The sequence below is a fragment of the Piliocolobus tephrosceles genome, chromosome 2, assembly GCF_002776525.5.
Source record: "Piliocolobus tephrosceles isolate RC106 chromosome 2, ASM277652v3, whole genome shotgun sequence".
NCBI lineage: Eukaryota > Metazoa > Chordata > Mammalia > Primates > Cercopithecidae > Piliocolobus > Piliocolobus tephrosceles.
Window position 1 is genome coordinate 165,893,508 of NC_045435.1, and position 15,198 is coordinate 165,908,705.

Below are 15,198 nucleotides of genomic sequence, written 5' to 3' on the forward strand. Positions count from 1 at the left end.
AAAAAAAAAAAAAAAAAAAAAAAAAAAAAAAAAAAAAAAAAAGGCCGGGCGCGGTGGCTCAAGCCTGTAATCCCAGCACTTTGGGAGGCCGAGACAGGCGGATCACGAGGTCAGGAGATCGAGACCATCCTGGCTAACACGGTGAAACCCCGTCTCTACTAAAAAATACAAAAAACTAGCCGGGTGAGGTGGCGGGCGCCTGTAGTCCCAGCTACCTGGGAGGCTGAGGCAGGAGAATGGCGTAAACCCGGGAGGCGGAGCTTGCAGTGAGCTGAGATCCGGCCACTGCACTCCAGCCCGGGCGACAGAGCGAGACTCCGTCTCAAAAAAAAAAAAAAAAAAAAGAGGAAAAGAAGAGCTAATTTTCGTCCAAACATTCCTGTAGTGTTTTTGCAAAACAGCTAGCTGTACTGAGTACAATGAAATCTGCATTAAAGCACATTTTGCCTCTGATGGGCAATTCCCTGTCTTCAGCAGTTTCTTCCAAGCGACGCTTTATGGTAGAATCCAGCACTTATTTTAAAAAACTTTAGTTAAAATCTCATATTTTGGTTACACAATTAATCTTTAGGGTAGATGCAAAATAGGTGTTTTATTGCAACTCTTTGGATTTTACACAGTCATTTTTTTTAAACAGTTTCATTAATGTTTAAAATGCATACTAGTAAGTAAAAGACTGTAATATATTAAAACATAAGGCTCTATGTTTTAAAAGAGAAGTTAAGGATCCCAGGGAATTAAATAATGTAATCAAAACACTGAAATCTGTTTCAAAGCAATACTAGATCACCGATAACCAAAAAAAAAAAAAAAAAAAAAAAAAAAAAGGAGAAAAGGGGAAGTTCCCCCTGCTTAATGCTTACAAAAAGGACTTTTCTATATTGCTTTAACACTACATTATAGGTTTCCACATTTACCAGGACTAGAGAATGAAAGAAGGGTATGAACATATATGGAGGATATGACCATTCTAAGTTTTACTTTTGGGATAAGACATACCAGACTAACTCAAAGGCAAATTTGAGTATTTCCTCTCATAACATGATACGCATAGCCAAATATATACATACAATTAGTAATATATATGATTAATAATATAGAAATGTAAGGCCTTGATTACAAAAATTATACTGGGAAATTTAACATACTTCTTTCAGAATCTGATACATCTAGTAAAAATATAGGTAAAGATACAGACAATTTGAGTAACATAATCAAGAAACTCAATTTAATACAAAACTGAATCATCCTAAATGTAATAGTTGAATCAGATGATGATTATTGATGGATGCTAAAAATAGTGGGTGAAAGATTATTAGAAACAGGATATTTATACTGTACTGAAGTATCCTCCCACAGATTAAAAACTAATTACAAAAGTAAAAATATACCTTTGCAACTGAGGTTACCACTGTCACCATATGAACAAACTTAGCATTATCAGTGGTGGAAGAACCTGACCTCATGCGTCCATTAGCACACAACATTATCGATGAATGTTCTTGCCAAAAATATTCAACCTGAATTTCAAGCCTTGACCTAATTTCTAGTTTACAGGAAATATAGCACTGAAAAGAATACATTAATTGTTGCTGTGAGAAAAAAACAAGTCCAGGATGAGGAATAATGTATGAAACAACTGACCTGGCTTCTTCTGAAAAAACAAAAAAGAAGAAAAAACTGATTAAAAAAAGACCAAATGCAACACATTATCTTGATTGGATCCTGAATTTTAAAATATCTTATATGTTTTTGCAATAACTGGAAAAATTTAAATATGTACTGAAAATACTGTCAATAGTTTAAAAACATTTCTAGGTACAATAACGGTACTTTGGTTATCTAAGAGAATGTCCTTATTTCTAGGTACAATAATGGTACTTTGGTTATCTAAGAGAATTTCCTTATTCTTAGAAGATGCATGCTTTAATATTTAGATAAGAAGTGTGTGATGCCTATTCTCACATTCAAATGGTTCAGTGAAAAATAAAGCAACAAATAAAAAACGTTCACATATAATTATATTTAATATATATAGGGAAAGGCAAGAATGCAAAATGGGCAATTTATTAATAATGGGTGAAACTAGGTTAAGGGCATATAGATATTCATTTTACTATTAGGTTGAACCACATGAAATTGCCAATATTTGACCATTTTTTAGCTAAAAATGACAATTTTACCTTGAATACACAAATTACCATAGGAGACACTAGAAAGGTGATAGAAAGTATACCATTAAAAATGACTGAAGGAACCAGAAGGCTTCACAGTTGACTTTGATCTAGGTTTTAAAGACTAGATTATTTCTATGTTATGTCATTTCAGAATATGAAAAAATAGAAAATACTTTAGTTCATGTTATGAATATAGCATATTCTTAATAATACCTAAACCCAGTAAAGTTAGCTTCCTCTCCACAAAGGGAAAAAGAAAACTATAAGACTAATTTCAATTATTATTATACATACAAAATTTCAGGAAAAAATGGTTATCTTGAGAATGTATGGATAATTCGGTATCAGGACATCTATTAACATATTTCATCATACTAACAAATTAAAGAAGAAGAAAAAAACTATATGATTATCTCAACATATTCTGAAAATGCTCTCTCTATATAAATAATTCACTGACATTTCTAATCAAAGCTATAAGTTAAAATAGGATTATTTTATGAGTGCTGAGCACTGCTCAAAGGACGTTAACATGAATCTTTTCCCATTTAATCTTTATACATTTAATCTCCAGAGATAGATGCTGTTATTATCCCCATTCTACTTTCTAGAGTAACTGCCTAGGAGAGAGAATGCTGGGTGCTATGGTTTGAATGTTTTTTGTCCCCTCCAAATTTCACATTGAAATTTAATCCCCAATGCAACAATATTAGAAGTTGCAGCCTTTGGAAAGTGAATGAGATTGGGTGCCCATATGAAAGGGTTTAAAGAAGCAAGTTTGTCCTTCTTGCCCTTCCACCTTCTGCCATGTGAGAACACAGTGTGTTTGTCCCCTCCAGAGAAGGCAGCATCGAGGTGCCATCCTGGAAGCAGAGAGCCACCCTCACCAGACAACTGAACCTGCTGGCACCTTTATCTTGGACTTCCCAGCTCCTAGGACTGGGAGAAAATAAATTTCTGTTCTTCATAAATTTTCCAGTCTTAGAATACAACAAACTAAGACACTGGGTCATATGGTAATTGTATTTTTACCTTTATAATACACTGCTAAAGTGATTTACAGATTGGCTATATTATTTTAGATTCCCACCAGCAATGTATTCTCTCTAAGTGTGTACTTTTGTATTTTCATTCTCTGAATAGTGTCTTTGGCAAAGTAAAGTATTTTCATGATTTTTTCTTTTATGGATGATGCTCTTCATATAATATCTAACAATCCTTTGCCTAATTCAAGGTCATAAATATTTTCTCTTATGTTTTTTCTAGAAGTTTTATAGTTTTATGTTTTGATCTGTGATCCAGTTTTAGTCAATTTCCTTGTAAGTTCTGAGGTTTAAGTCAAGGTTCATTTTTTGGCCTATGGATATTGTATTAGGTTTCTATTGCTGTATATCAAACTACCAAGCCTTAGCAGCATAAAACAATACCTATCAGCTCACAGTTCTGTAGGTCTGATCTCTGGCATAATGTGACTGGATTTTCTGATTAGGATATCACAAGGCTGAAATGAAGATACTGGCTGGGCTAGGTTCTTGTCTGGAGGCTCTGGAGAAAAATCTTTCTAATCTCATTCTTGTTGTGGGCAGAATTCATTTCCTTGACGTTGTAAACTATGACTCCCTTTTCCTTTCTGGCTGTCAGCCAGGAGTTATTCGCAGTTCCCAGAGGCTTCCAAAATTCCTTGCCATGTAGCCACTTCCATCTTTACGCCATGATGGTGCATCAAATCCTCCTGAATGTATGAGTTCCTCTTCAAAGACTTGCCAGACAAAACGCTCTTCTTATAAAAAGGTTCATGTGATTAAGTCAGTCCCACAAGGTAATCTTCCTATTTCAAAGTCTACTGTGCCATATTAAGATAATCCATCATATTTGCAGTTCCAAGGATTATGCAAGGCACGTATATCAAGGTGGCGAGGGGCAGAAAATGTTGCGAGTCATCTTAGAATTCTACCTACCACAGATAGACACTTATTCTAATACCGTTTGCTGAAAATACTCTCCCTATGCCATTGAATTGTTTGTTAACCTTTACAAAAATCAATAAGCCATAGTTGTGCGGGTGTATTTATGGATTTTTCTTCTGTTTAATTTATATGTCTATCCCTCTGCCAATATCACATTTTTTGGTTACAGAAATGTTAAAGTGAGTCTTAAAATCAAGCAATCTGAGTTTTCCAACTTTATTCTTTTTGAAAATTGTTTTAGCTGTTCTAGTTACTTTGCATTTCTTTCTAAATTTAAAAATCAGTTTGCCTGTATCTACAAAATGTCCTGCTGGGATTTTGATTAGAATTGTATGAACTCTCTGGATCAATTTACAGAAAATTGATGTCGTAACTATGTTTAGTCTTCTAATTCATAAACACAGCATGCCTCTCATTAATTTAGTTCCTTCTTGGTTTCTGTTACTGGTATTTTGTTTTCAATACACAGATCCTGCATGTGGTTTGTTATGTTATTCCCAAGTATTTACATTTTTTGGAACTATTAGAAGTGGTATTGACTTTATTAGTTTCTGTTTCCAATTGTTCATTTCTAGTAGATAGATACGCATTTGACTTTTGAGTACTGACCATGTATCGTAAAACCTAAAATCACTTATTTCTAGAAGTTTTTTTTGGTAGGTTTCTTTGTTCTATATAAACAATTATAAAGGCTGAAAATTGGGCAGTTTTATTTCTCTCTTTCTACGCTGTATGTATCTTATTTATTTTTCTTGTTTTATTGCACTGGCTAAGATTACCAAGACAATATAGAGTTTCTTCCTAAAATTAGAAATATTTGTCTCATTCTTAATATTAGGAAGAAAGCATTTGACCTTTCACCATTAAATATGATGTTAGGTGTAAGTTTTTTTAGATGTATTTTATTAGTTTAAGGAAGTTTTCTCTTATTCCTGGCTTGCTAAGAGTTTTTTTAAATCATGAATAAAAATTAATTTTTATTAAATGCTTTTTCTGTATCTATTGATATGATCATGTTTTTCTTTTATCTGCTAATATACATTTCAGTGATTGATATTTACCTACTAAACCAGACTTGTATTCCTGGGATCAGTCCCACTTAGTTGTACTGTGTAGCCTTTTAAAGTATTGCTGGACTTGATATTCTAGTATTCTGTGCAAGATTTTTGCATCTATGTTTATAAAAGAGATTGAACTGTAGTTTTACTTTATTGTGATGATGTTTTACTTTTGTATTAGGGTAATTCTGGCCTCTTAAAATGAGTTGGAAGATATTGCTTTTGCTTCTGTTTCTTGGAAAAGATTGTTTAGAATTAGTGTTGTATCTTCTTTCAAAGAATTTTCCAGTGAAACCATCTGGGCTTGTAGTTTCTTTTTTGGAAGGTTTTAAACTCTAAATTCTATTTCTTTTTGTTTTTTCTTTCCTTTTCTTTTGAGACAGAGTCTTACTCTGTCGCCCAGGCTGGAGTGCAGTGGCACAATATCGGCTCACTCCAACCTCTGCCTCCCAGGTTCAAGTGATTCTCCTGCCTCAGCCTCCTGAGCAGCTGGGATCATAGGCACCCACCACTACGCCCAGCTAATTTTTGTATTTTTAGTAGAGACAGAGTTCACTGTCTTGGCCAGGCTGGTCTTGAACTCCTGACCTCATGATCCACCCACCTTGGCCTCCCAAAGCGCTGGGATTATAGGCGTGAGCCACCACGCCTGGCCAATTCTGTATCTTTAATAGATACAGGATGATTCAGTTTATATATTTCTTCTTGAAAGGGTTTTGGTAGTTTGTCAAGAATTGTTACATTTAATCTATTTTGTTGAACATATGTGCAGAGAAAATTGTTTGTAGGATTCCCTTATCATCATTGTAATGGCTTTAAAATCTGTCATGATATTCTCCTTTCTTGCTCTGCTGCTAAGGCTGGAGTGCAGTGGTGTGATCATGGCTAACACTGTACGTTATCATTTCTCTTAAATTAGAAAAGGTTTTATGACCTATGCTATTGGTTATTTTGCTGTAATTGTAAGCACTTGAAAAGAATGTGTATTATGCTGCTGTTGGGTAGAGTGTTCTATAAATGTCAATTAAATGTAGTTGGTTATTACAATAGTTCTTCTGTATCCTTGCAGATTTTCTGTCTACTTGTTATATTAGTTACTCAGGGACAAGTACTGAAATTTGCAACTATAAGTGTTAATTTGTCTCTCTCCCTTTTCAGATTTATCAGTTTTTGCTTTATGTATTTTAGGGCTATATTCTTAGGTGCATACACATTTTATATAGTTCTGTCTTCTTGGTAAATAAACTCTTTTATCATTATATAATTCCTTCCTTAATCCCTGGAAAATTTTCTTGCTCTCAAGACTATTTGATTTAATATAGCCACTCCAGCTTCATTTTGATTGGTATTTGCATGGCATATATTTTTTCATTCTTTTACATTTAACCTATCTATATCATTTTATTAAAGTATGTTTCTTATAGACAGCATATAGCTGAGTCTTGTTTTTAATCTGCCTTGACAATCTCTTTTAACTGATGTCTTTAGGCAATTTAGATTTAGTGTAATTATTGTTATATCTGTATTTAGATCTACCATTTTATTACCTGCTTCCGGTTTGTTTTCTCTATTTTTCCCTCCTATTTTCCTCTCCTGCCTTCCTTGAAGTTATTTTAATTGATTTGTTTTCCATTTTAATTTACCTATTGAACTTTTGACTATATCTCATTGTGTATGTGTTTTAGTGGTTGATCTAGAAATTACAGTATAAGTATATAATTTTTTACAATATATTTTGAATTAATAGTTTACCACTTCAAGTGGAATGTAGAAAACTTACCACTTACAGGTCCCTCTACTCATTTTCCTTTTTGAGAACCCCATAAGCCAATGTTAAATTTTTTCCTTCAACAACCATATATATTTTTAAAACCTTAAGAAAATATATTAAACAGATATTTACTATTTCTATTGCTCCTCCTTCATTCCTGCTGTTCCAAGATTCCCTCTAATATCATTTTCCTTCCATATAAATACATTCCTTTGTCATTCTTTTTTTAAAGAGCAGATCTGCTGGTGAAAAATGTCATACTTTTATTCATATTAGATAATTTCTTATAATCTTCAAGTTCACAGAATCTTTCATCTGTTATTCTTTATTTTGTTTTTAAGCTAATTAAGTGACTAGTTTTGGTCATTGCATTTTCCATTCTAAATTATTTATTTATTTATTTATGTATCTTCTATTTCTCTACAGTTTTTTTTTTTTTTTTCCATTGTGTATGCTCTTACTTCTTGGGGCATGGTTATAATAGCTGCTTTAAAGTCTTGGTTCATTAATTCCAATATATGTGTCCATCTTGGGTTAACATCTTGTGAAATATTAAAATTTTTCCTGGATCTTGTGAGATATTAAGATTTTTCTGGGTATTCATATGCTAAAAAAATTCTAGAAATTTGGATATTATGTTAGATAACTCTGGATCTGGGATGTTAAGTGACATAGGGTTTTCCTGGGGAGAATGTTGAGATTGTGTTTTATAGGGTTTTCCTGGGGAGAATGTTGAGATTTTGTTTTATCAGGCAATCAAACAGATTTGGTCCAGAATGCAAGTTCTTATCTGCATTCTGTTGCCTGTTGTTCCAATGTCAGTTAAGTTTGAAAGTCTATGCAGTTGCCTTTAGATTTTTCCTGCATATGTGACACTCAGTGTCCAGTTGGGGAGGGAGCTGGCTAATGTTCTGACTTACAGTTCGTTTCTCAATGTCTTTGGTGCATGTTGTTTAGGCTCAGACACATGCATATACAGCCTGATTTTGTGCTTGAAAATTTATAGACAACTTTATAGGGTCGCTTTCTCAAGCTCCCTTCTCTCTACACTCTTCTCTACATTTTCTAGCATCCCAAAGTCCCTTTTCCTGGTCCTCTGGCTAAAAACTCAGGGTTTTAATTTTCCCACACTGCTGCATATTTTCTATGATTTTCCCATAATATTGCACCTGCTTCCAAGGCTAATTGGTGAGAGGATTAAGAGAAAAAAAATACAATGGAAATTCTTCCCCATGATCTTATGACCAAAGTTCCTCTGGTTGACATTTTAGTTGCCTTTGTAAATGTTGCTGCCATCGTCACCTGCCACCTTACAATTGCTAGGATTGGGGAAGAGAGAATAAAGAAAACAATAACAAATCCAAGGCATATGTCCACTCTTCTGACCCACAAATGTCCCCTCTCCTTTATCTTGTTCCAGAAACAAAGAATTTCTCTTCCAGCATGCTCTCTCTCTCTCTTTCTTATTTTATAATTCTGGTCTCTAAATTGTCTTTGAGTCCAGGCCAGGAGATTCCAGAGAGGAAACAAAATAAAAACTCACCACCAGTTCAATAGTACTCTGAATTCTGGTTTATTCCCTGAATATGTCTGCTACCGTTTACTTTTTAGAATCCTCATGTAACTGCTACATGCATTCTGTTCAGTTCATTCTGTTCATGCATTTTTCAGCTGCATTCAGAGGGAGAGAAAGTGGGTGGAGTAAGTATGCTCACTCCCTTTTGACCAGAACTGGTACCCTTCTCCAGTCTTTGAATGACAAGTCCCATCTACTGCATCACTTTTTTTTTTTTCAAATGCTGGCTGTTACCTAAAGTACAAATACATCTATTACTTAAAGTAAGGACACCATATTGGACAATGCTTTAAGATAACAGGCTAGTAAATCTCCTTTAATAGACCAGAATGTCCATTGTTTGGTAAACTTAGTAAATGAGAGAAGCTTATTGATACTGATATTCTCAAGAGCACCTTCAGAGAAGATGACTAAGAACATGGCTTCTGGAGGATAGCTGGCAATTGTGGAGATAAAGACTGTTATCTCTGGAACTGAGACAATTTGGCACGCAGAAAGAAAGCGTATTAAGGAACTCAGATGGCACTGAAAGCAAATTTAGGAACTGTTAATTCATAACAATTGTTATAAACCTAGAATATTTTCAGGTTAAAAATAGGTTACTACAGTTATCCAATATCTTTAATGTAACAAGTCAAACTAGATTGATTTAAGCAATAAATATTTAGATTTATGAAATGTATTATAGAAAAACCTAAAGAAAAGAGAACATAATTTTAAAAGGCAGTACCAGGTATGGAATATGCACTATAAATCTACATTCAAATGAGTAAACTAGTTTTCCATGTTTCATGGGAGAGCATATTTCTCAGGTCTGTCGATTGATACGAATTGATACAAAGTATACAAATTTGTACAAAATCACTACAAAATATAATACAATGAATACAGCTTGATGAAATGTTATAAATTAAATATCCAAAAAGTTCACAAAGATTATTATGTTAAGAAGGAGATAGAAGCATGTTTTAGAAAGAATCTTTTTGAACTATTAGATAATATAATCCTTTTTGTTAGCATTTTTCTTTATGGCATTTATCATTTTGAATGCAGAAATAGGAGTTGCCTGTAAAATTGGTGAGTCTCGTTACTAAGGAAAATTGACTAAACTTTCCAGAGACTATTTCTATTTTCCACGTATACCATGCTTTCATAAATATAATTAATTAATAATAGTTTATATGTGTATGGGTTTCAGGGGGACAATTATACAGTATTTGGGTAAGAAAAGGCTCATAGGTATCTTTTGGGTACTGTTATAACAATATTTGTTGAGCACTTACTGTGTGCCCCTAAATTCTGTACACACAGAATACTTAAACCTTATAACGTTCTAAAGTGGTAGATATCATTATTTCAATTTTACAGATTAAGAAATTTGAGGCATAAAGACATTACATTTATTGCTCAAAGTCCTACAGCTTTAAGAGAGGGAGGCAGGGTTAGGACCTGCTCAGTCTAACTCCACAGTATGTGTGTGTATTGATAGACCACATTAATATAACAACGAAGCAAACTGTTAAACCCGCATGAAACTTTGAATGCTAGAAAGGAAACCAAACAGAACACAATTAATATTAAGATAACTTAATGATATATATTCCTCCATCATATTAAATTAACATTTCCTCACCACAATAATAAAGGAAGTCTGTATGTAAGAAGATATATTTAACTCTGCTATCATTTAAGACTTAAAAATATTACTAAGGACAGTTCTCTTTTTATCTTTATATACATATTTGTGATGGCTGTTATCTTAAAAATTTGTAGCCAATGGGTATAAATGATAAATAAATCACTTGAGAATGGCTTTTCGTCATAAACCAAAAATTGAATTTAAATATTTAACTAAAATATTGATAGTGGGCTCACGTGATGGCTCATGCCTGTAATGCCAGCACTTTGGAAGTCTGGGGTGGGAGGGCTGCTTGAGCTCAGGAGTTTGAGATCAGCTTGGTCAATGTAATGAGACCTCATCTCAGCTAAAAGTAATTTTAAAAAGATTAGCTGGGCATGGTGGTGCACACCTGTAGTCTGAGCTACTTGAGAGGCTGCGGCAGGAAGATCACTTGAGCCCAGGAGATCAAGGCTCTGGGGAGCTATGATTGAGCCACTGGACTCCACCCTGGGTGACAGAGCTAGACACTCTCAAAAAAAAATTAATAGTAGAAGCATTGCACTATCTAAAAGTTGCTCACTCTGCAATAGACGTAAGTCAATGTATGCAACCAAATTTTTTGGTTGATTTGGGGAACAGGCTGACGGCAGAATAGTTTGGGATCCTGAATAGGATTGGGAGATGAGCGTGAGGGTAACGGATTCCTGTAAGTCCTGTATTTTTAAATTCCTGTAATTGAGGAAGACAATCTTCTCCACTTGGCTATGTTGGACTAATCTCATTTTATTTACCTCTAACTGTCCCAGGTCAAAAAGAAAACCTGCACTGAAGAATTTCTGTGTTGTATGAGCCAGTCAGCCCAATCACTTGTGACGGATGAAGATTTCCTGTGTTTGTTTTTAACAGCCCTGTCGTGGTTTAAAAAGCACATTTCTTTCTTCAAAGGATTTGTTAATCAGGGTCGATTGCAGGCATTGACAATAAGCTCATTTATCAGGGTGCCAGAAGAATGCACTAGTTGGGTGTGTAGGCCCTAGGCTTAGGCTCCCTGGATTGGATCCTGGTTCTGCAGCCTGATGGTGGTGTAACCGTGGGCCACGGTGGCAGCTGCTATCATCATCCGCTAGGAAGCGGCTGCTATCATCATCCCCATGTTATAGGTTAGAAGCTGAGTCACAAGGAGGTTATATGCTTTGCATTTTATTATCTGATACCTGGCACAGAGTAAGCACTCATTACAAGTCAGTTATTATTGTTAGAGTGTTTAGAGGTCAAAATTTGAAGCTGTAAAGGTTATCTGGTTGAGGGTACTTTTCTAATGTCAGCTAGGAGACAAGTTCTGTGTTACTCTGGCATTCAAGGCCTTCCACACTGTGATTCAGATACTGTGAAGAGATGGGTCCTACATTCTCATTTGGGGAGCCCAGGAAATGTTTGCACTGTGGTCTAGGCTCCTTTCTCATGAGCTATTTGCTGAAAGTTTGTTAGCTCCATGTGGTGCCCTACCCTAAGCTCCATGTAGTGCTCTACCCTAACCCCATTCTTGGCTTAGAGAATGGGGTTACCATCTTGAAGCTTATTATCTGGTGCCACTGCCAGAGAGCTCTGCCCTGTGGTCTTCAACGTTTATTTGTAAGCATGTGCAACCATTTGGTCGATAATCTTGTTTACTGGCTTTTGTAGGGCAAAGCCTAACACCTTTGGTCTTTTTTGTTTCCTGGCTAACAGCAGAGCTAGTCCTTGGAGACTCCTGTTGGGTTTTCCTCACCACCAGTATTAATGTATTCTACAGAAGGGAGGAGATCCGGATTTTAATCAAGAAACCATTCTACTTTATTTGACATGAAAACCTCCAAAACAATGCTGGAGGAGTCTTTTCCTTTTCTCCAGAATTTTAAAAAGCAAAGGTCTGATTTATTTTCAATGCTGCATTACAAACATTTTATGATTATTTTTAAAAAGAAAATACAACAGCTCTGGGACAAGAAATTTGAATGATGCTTAGGACAAGACTCAATCAATGGAAAATTTGTTTCACATATAAAGATCATTATTTGTTTCTCTAAACATAGGATCATTGCTGTTTTAAAGTCAGTTCCATCAAAGTGCAATTCATATTAATACTATCAATTTTTGCCTTATATAAAACATTTTCTTCACATCCTACTGTGGTAGTTTGCGGCTGAATGGCAAATTTTATGGGAATTAAAAAAACTAATTTAAGTACATATCAAATAATTTCAGAGAAAAAATATAGACTCAAGAAGGGAAGGCCATGTAAAGTAGATAAACAAATCACATTCCAGTTGAGGGTATTTGGGTTCATTCAATATCACATTTGTCTTTGCATCTCTTGCGTTTCTCTATTTACGTCATCATATTAAAGTTCCAATTTACCTACTTCATGGTATGTTTGGGGAAAAGTCTCACAGGTAAGTTGGTTAATGAGACGTAGCTCTGTAAACAAGCAAGGCCTTGCTAAATGGAGTCTAAATGATGGGCGACTAGGAGTTTAAAGCCATAATGGAATTGATAATTTATTTGACAACATTATAAACCATGGTAGGAAAGTGGAGCATATGATGGTGTCACTACAAGTTACTGTGTATTTGTATACACACAATGACATAGTTTTATTCTTTACTGTTTATTCTATTACGTCCTATTTCCCGCCCACTGATCAGGGCACAGTGACTCTTCCTCTTTAAGTGAGCCCCTCCTCCCTTTAGTATAGGTGCTAAGGAATCTACACTGCAGGCTCAGGTGTGCCTGGCCCTTGGCAACCCCAGCCACATCCGACAGTATCAATATTAGCCCCATCTCCACTAGGGGTAGGAATTCTAAACCAGCAGTTCTCAAAGTGTGGCCCTGGGACCAGCAACACAGGCATTTCCTGGATGTGGTAGAAATACAGGTTCTCAGGCCTTGACCAAGACCTACTGGATGAGTAACTTGGGCTGGGGCTTAGTAATCTGGGTTTTAATGAGCCCTCTAGGTGGTTCTGATGTTCATTCAAGTTTAAGAGCCAAATTGGTCTTAGCTTATTCTGCCCTGTATCTATCTGTCTGGGTTTACTTCCTGGGTGCCCAGAAATCTATGAACTTCAGTTTTTCCCCATTAGTTTTCTCATGAATGGGTCTCTGGTCTCTCTGACTGGGTTTCTGCCCTGATGTCAGATTTATACTCTAGTTCCCAGCTGAGATCATCACCTTGCTCACTAGACTGGAGCCCTGTCAGCTCAATTCCCTAAACACATCACAGTCCCGCCTTTACCCATCTCCTTCCTGGCGGGTGGCCAAGTCTGGCACTGAATTGGTTGGGCCATTTGGAGCCAGTTCCCACTGGGGCATCTTCATGACCTGGCCGCCCCATGCTGTGCCCCCTGGTAGGCTGCTATAACACTGGCCGGGCTGACTACCAGGCACTTCACCCCTGGACACCATGGTTCACACTAGTATCTTTCCTTTCTTACTAGGCCTTGTCCTATAACCTGGATAACTATCCTAAGCTGTTTAAAGCCCTACTATAATACTCCCCTCTCCCTGCTGAATCAGATATTAAGGGGCTGCATAAGTTATGACACCTATTTGACTTCAGTGGGTCCTTTTGGAAAACACTAGAAGATAGCTAGGTAAATACTTTAGGATAAAACATGTTACTGATTTGGGGACAACTTCTTTTAGGTTAAAAAAAGAAATAGTAGAAAACAAATTATATTTTATTGCTTTAAGGAAATCCTGATATCACTACTTTATGTTCTGAATATTTTAACTCACCTGATAGGGTATTTAGTACTTGTATTTTGTGGGGACCAGCATTCTCTAACTTGGTTTCCAAGCCCTAATATTTCCATGCAAGGATCTACCTACTGAATTTTATTTTTCAGAAACCTAAACACCCCACTGTCTTACTAACAGTTCACAGGAGACCCAGTGCTATAGAGTTTAATGCAATCTGTGTACTCATCCATGGGAGCCTACAGGTGACAACCACTGTGAAAGAAATTGCAAGTCACATTTATGTGCTTAGGAAGTAATTCAAGAAGCATTTCAAAACACTCTCTATTCACCTTTAGTCAAAGCCTTTTTTGTGTTTAGCAATATTCACAGTACTTCAAGCAGCCCTTTTTTCTTAGAATTTGGTTTAATGCATAGTCAGTTGGCCTGGTTTGAGCATAAGTTTTCCTATACTAAACTTGTGAGACCTGCAGTAAATGAAAGTGTTTACATTTGTGGTTGTATTCATTTAACTTTTCATGAATTATGTATTCAATCCTACTGTATGCCAGGCACTATACTAGGTGCTGTAATAACAGACTCTTGACTGTAAGAATCTTCTTGGAAGTCCTTTTCCAGTCAGATGGATCTTTACGTGTTGAATGTAGTAGGTATAAATTTGTCTTATAGACAATGGGTAGGAACCAGGAAGTGATTGCATGATCATCAAAAATGTATAGATTTGAGAAATAAAACGTGATTTGCCTAAAGCACTGTTGTTACCTTCTGGGATATGAAAATGAGGACCCAGGTCACAAGAACAATAAATAAAGACAGCCATACTTTAAAATAGATTTGCCCATTTTCACAATTGACACCAGCGACCCATTTTTGTCAAAACGTCTGCTCCTCCCGTACTTCAGGTTTATAGTAATCATTTTCCAGAACTGCTTACTGGAGGGCCACTGACTGAAGCCTTTACCCCCTTTTCCTGTATGAAAGTGTCTAATTCGGCCGGGCGCGGTGGCTCAAGCCTGTAATCCCAGCACTTTGGGAGGCCGAGACGGGCGGATCACGAGGTCAGGAGATCGAGACCATCCTGGCTAACACGGTGAAACCCCGTCTCTACTAAAAATACAAAAACTAGCCGGGCGAGGTGGCGGGCGCCTGTAGTCCCAGCTACTCCGGAGGCTGAGGCAGGAGAATGGCATAAACCCGGGAGGCAGAGCTTGCAGTGAGCTGAGATCCAGCCACTGCACTCCAGTCCGGGCGACAGAGCGAGACTCCGCCTCAAAAAAAAAAAAAAAAAAAA

The 15,198-nt window shown here is 36.2% G+C and overlaps 1 protein-coding gene across 1 annotated transcript in view; it reads right to left on the reverse strand.

Moving 5' to 3' along the window:
- The window catches only part of SLC9A9 (solute carrier family 9 member A9), a 595,600-nt gene that overhangs the window by 187,467 nt on the left and 392,935 nt on the right, over nt 1-15,198 (reverse strand). The gene's annotated exons all lie outside the window — the stretch shown is intronic.